Raw genomic sequence first — 5,499 nt, 5'->3', positions numbered from 1 at the left:
AAACACAGGAGGAAGCACAGGAGGAAACCATGAGGAGGAAACACAGGAGGAAACACAGGAGGAAACACAGGAGGAAACACATGAGGAAGCACAGGAGGAAACCACAGGAGGAAACACAGGAGGAAACACAGGAGGAAGCACAGGAGGAAGCACAGGAGGAAACACAGGAGGAAACACAGGAGGAAACACAGGAGGAAGCACAGGAGGAAACACAGGAGGAAACACAGGAGGAAACACATGAGGAAGCACAGGAGGAAACACAGGAGGAAGCACAGGAGGAAGCACAGGAGGAAACACAGGAGGAAACACAGGAGGAAACACAGGAGGAAACACAGGAGGAAACACATGAGGAAACACAGGAGGAAGCACAGGAGGAAACACATGAGGAAACACAGGAGGAAACACAGGAGGAAGCGCAGGAGGAAACCATGAGGAGGAAGCACATGAGGAAACACGGGAGGAAACACAGGAAGAAACCATGAGGAGGAAGCACATGAGGAAACACACAAGGAAACACAGGAGGAAACCATGAGGAGGAAACCATGAGGAGGAAACACAGGAGGAAACACAGGAGGAAACACAGGAGGAAACACAGGAGGAAACAGGAGGAAACCATGAGGAGGAAACACAGGAGGAAACACACAAGGAAACCATGAGGATACACAGGAGGAAACCATGAGGAGGAAACACAGGAGCTGCAGGATCTCAGAGCGAACAGAAGAAGGCAGGCCAGGGACACATTACACGACTGAAGTAAATGAAAAAACATGAATGATCTGTTCTGTAGGAGCTGGAGAATAAACAAATACGTCATGTCACGATTGTCCTGGCCAAAATAATGGTGAATTGCAATATCCCAATAATACAAATGTGCTTAAAACTCTTTAAATGGCACTTAAAACAAACTGGAATCACTTTCAATGGAGCAATCTTAAACACAGTAACAAAAGAACCGCCTGTATTAAAAAGAACATCGTGGCCATAAAGCAGCCCCATGACAATTAGTCACTTTGAGCCAGGGGGGTCCAAACCTTTTTCACCCAGGGACACATACAGAAAAATGTATAGTTTATTTATTATTTATAGTTAATAAGTACAATATAAGACAAGCGCAAGATTCATTGGAGGGCCATATTACATTGTTCTTGTATAAGCCCCCGGGCCGTAGTTTGGACACCCCTGCTTTAAGCATTAGTATAATTAAAGTGAAAGATATTGAAATTCATCCCAATTTAAGAATAAAATCCACCCCACAGAAAAGCTTAATATCTCATATGTGTGATATAGAGTGTGTACAGTACCCTCGGTGTCGGGGGGGCAGTAGTCGTTACCTTGCTGCTCCAGCAGAGCGTTCTGCCTCTTCAGGTCGTCGATGTCCTGCTGGTGCGTGTGATTTTTTCGCCTCATGTATTGGATGTACTCTGTGGCTTTGTCTAGGATTTGAGCCCGAGACGCCTGTTTGGCAGACGGCTGTTAGTGACACACGAGATGGAGGCAGTGACGCAGGAATACAGACTTTTTATCACATCATTCGTACACAGAGACATTCATACGGATGCTTTCTTCACATTACTGTAGGGCTGTGCGATTATGGCAGAAATTATAATCACGATTATTTTTGTTCAATAATTGATGTCACGATTATTAAAAACGATTAACCATTTACTTTGAAAGCATCCATTTATTGAAAAAAAAGTTTAACAGTATGTTTTTAACAGTTGATTACCCTGAACTTTAAGTAGAACTCAACTGAAAAACCAAAAAAAAAAAAAAGTTTTTATTTCAATTACGTTGTTTTCGTAATCGTTGCAAGCCAAAATCGTAATCGAGATTAAAATACGATTAATTGCACAGCCCTACATTACTGCAGCCTGTGGAAGAAATGTGGGTTAGCACGGTGTGGTTCTGCACTGCTGTTCACCTGTGAGCAGCTCTGAGTGACCCCCCCCCCCCTCACATTACTGTCAGGGTGTTTGTCCCAGTTTGTATCATTTAAACGTTTTTTATAGAAATGTACAATTATGCAAGTTTCTGTAAACCAAACATTGGTTTCCTTAAACATACATAGTCCATCACCTGTGATATCATTAAATACATGTGTAGTCCTTTAGGAAGTACGGCATCAACTTTTAAATACAAAACGGAATTGTTTATAATAAGTTGTTTGATTGTTTTCTAGTAGAAGTGGTTTGGGCTAATGAAGACTAGAATATAGTTTAACTGTTGATAGTAATTTGCTAAGCTGACACATTTTAGTAGCTTGTCTTTTCGGAGCAACCGCACAAAGCCAAGAGTTTCATATATTAATATCAATGAAGACACAGAAAAACGGAAAAGGTCCCACAAGAAAGGGGGTTTTGGGGGTCTAGTTGATTAAAAAGAGCATTTAATAATAAAGAAATGGTCAAAACAGTTGCCGACTAATTGAATAACAACTCCATGTTAGTAGTTTGAGCTCTAGCTATATTAATTATGTTTCTATGTATTTGTATTGAGCCAAAGAAGAGTATGCTATTGTGTCAATGCTCATTTTGGATGATATAATGATAACTGACTAATTTACATTGACTGACATAAAATGGAGGATTTAAAGGCTGCCGGGTTGTATTTTTAGATTAGTATAACAAACTAGCACTCTTAAAGTAAAATACAAATGATAAAATAAATGAATATATGTAAATAAATCTAGAGGTAAAGAACTCAAAAGTCTATAAACATTGTATTTAATGCGAGTTAGTGTGGAGTCCGTCTGCTAAATGAACTGATCACAAGACGTGCAGCCACATGGTTTACCACTCCACCAAACAAGTTCCTAAAAGAGACGAGGACATTCCTCAAACTAAATATATGTCAGGCTGGCAGCATTTGGATTCAAAACTTCAGATTTCCATATCTACACAGAAGCTACTGTGCATATATACACACAACCCGATTGACTCAATAACTGAATCCAGTCATTTCCGTCTGTCGAGTCAAATATTGAGGTTTTGCACCCAGCCCTAAAATATTCTCTTCATATTTGTTTCCCTCTCTCAAGAATTAAAACCCTGCATGCTGGCCTGAAGCAGATTTGTAACAGCAGTACAGAGAGCGAGAGAGAGAGAGAGAGAGAGAGTGGGGGTTGCACTGAGGCAGCTGTAACCCAACACTTCTTACAAATGATCGGTAAACATCTCTCACGTCATCTCATAACGCCGCCGCCCCCCCGCCCCCTTCACACTGCGTCAGTCATTAACTGCTCTGTTAGAGGAAAATAAGCCAGTCTGTGCCCGCAGTCACTGAACCAGCTCAATGTCATAGAGACAAAACAGGAAGAGAGCAACACAAATGTCCTCATAATAACTTCCTGTCGTTGGTCCAAGTATTTCTCCTGCCTCGGTGCCAAGCTGCTCTCAGCCGCCATCTGCCCTCCTCCAGTCCCTCAAACTATTTTCCTCCACTGGCGCACGTTAGAAAAGTAGTTAGCAGTAATTGCACTGCTTGTATTTATTTGTACTGTTATCATTGTCATATAATCATCCGTTTTGGTCTACCAGACTGCTATTCTTATATAATTATTCTTGTGCCTTTCTTATTATCTTTTATTTGGAGTATTAATGGATACATATGTTTTTGTTTGGACAGTTAGAAACGGCGTTTTGGGTTAGAAACTATTTTCCTCCACTGGCGCACGTTATGAAAGCAGGTAGCCGTTATTGCACTGCTTGTATTTATTTGTACTGTTGTCATATATCCATTAGTTTGAGTCTACCAGACTGCTATTCTTATATATTTGTGTTGTGCCTTTTATTTTATATATTTGTTGTGTATGTTTGAATATATATATATTTTATATATATTTTATTCTTTGGGACTGTTAGAAACTGCCCTTTGGTCGCCCCGTTTGAACCACACACAGATATTGATAATACGGTTGACTTTGACTTCTCTGTAATAAATCTGTCGGGTATATACTTCCACCTTTAATACTTACCTGGCTGCTATCTCATAACTGTCACTGGATTTAGTAAATTGTGTCATTTCTGCTTTCATCTTAAATATTTTTAAAAGACCTGCTTCTTAGATAATATCAATATCTCAGGCTCTTTACTTGCTGTAAAGTTCCCTCTGTGGGACAGATAAAAGGTATTCAGATTAGACTTTGACTAATCATCCCTGCACATTTGAAAGAAAATGTTTAGTCACATGACAGAAAAGCATTGATATGATTTGCAGGTTAATTCACTCAACATACTTCACCTTTCAAACATGTCAAAAGTTTCAAAAAGAGTCTTACATGGGAGCCTGAACATCGTGTGCCTGGAGGACTGGCAGGCTGAGCTTTACCAACCTTCTCTCCCTGCAGGGCGGGCACTGAGTCCCGGAGGCTGTGAAAGCTGTCTTTGATGTGATCTCTACGTTTGCGCTCCAGAGCATTGTGGTGTGCCCTTTTGTCTGCCTGCAACGACAAGAGTCACACGGCCTTTAGACCGGCAGCAGAGCCACAGTGTGGGGGGTGGGGGGGGTCTGTGCTGCCTTCACAACAACACCACTGTAATGGTGCAATTGTCTTTATACAGTGGAGTAGTAATCATTAAAACCATGCTAATATAGATATATGATTAGCTAGTGTCAGATATTTATATTTTTTACAATTAATCTAGAACATAATACTATAAATGCCCAAAGGTAAGATTTACACATCTGCTGGTGTTGTCAGACTAACCGTGCAAAACATGTGTGTTAGCGTTAGTAGCTGCTGTTGTTGCATCTAGAAAAAGCTCAAACTACATGTGATGAGTGAATACTAGTGGAATAAAAGACCTAGTCCTGTGTCCCTTTGCATGACAGTATGAGCACCAAGCGTCCCTAAAACCGGTCAGACTGTTTGGGATATCCTACCAAGAGAACCAGAACCAAACGGTATATACTCATCAATAATCTCAAAAGTCATTTTCTGTCACATGATTATCTGCATCCACTTCCAACAAGAAGCCTCACATAAAAAAACCTCCAACAAAAAGTCATTATTACCAGTTTCATTTCCATCACTAAAAGTCTCAGTATAATGCAGCCTTTTGTCTTGTGGCCCCCTCCTGAGCACTGTATAGCCCAACAACCTCCAAAGTGACCTAAACCCATGGGCGTCGCAGCCATTTTATGAGGGTGGGACAAGTCCCCCCCCCCTCTTTAAAATGATTAGTTTAGACCCCCCCCCACTTTTACTATGCGGAAAGTCCGTGAATCGGTCTATCCACTTCACTATCAAATCCATTCCACTTGCTTATTGTGAGAATTCCCAAATCAATGAAACTCCGTGCCATGTTTTCACTGCTACTTTGCACCAAGGCAGATTCTCAGAGCCGTACACATGCTGCGTCTTTTGTGTAGCTGTGTCTTTAGTTGTACAATTATGCGCGCCACAGTTTCCACGCTGCGAGGCTCTGGCGCTAACAGTTCACGAGCGTGCTCCACTAGCACCCGGATATAAGCGCTGTTATTAAAAGAGGTTGAGGGAGA

General features: G+C 41.2%; 1 pseudogene; it reads right to left on the bottom strand.

The window, feature by feature from the left end:
• Positions 1–1,099: 1,099 nt before the first annotated feature.
• On the bottom strand, positions 1,100–4,447 carry LOC104962898 (protein max pseudogene; annotated as a pseudogene).
• Positions 4,448–5,499: the final 1,052 nt, after the last annotated feature.

The sequence above is a fragment of the Notothenia coriiceps genome, unplaced genomic scaffold (genome assembly GCF_000735185.1).
Source record: "Notothenia coriiceps isolate Sejong01 unplaced genomic scaffold, NC01 NC01_scaffold00001598, whole genome shotgun sequence".
Taxonomy (NCBI): domain Eukaryota; kingdom Metazoa; phylum Chordata; class Actinopteri; order Perciformes; family Nototheniidae; genus Notothenia; species Notothenia coriiceps.
The sequence above is the reverse complement of the archived record's forward strand: the minus strand, read 5'-3'. Positions and strand labels throughout refer to the sequence as shown.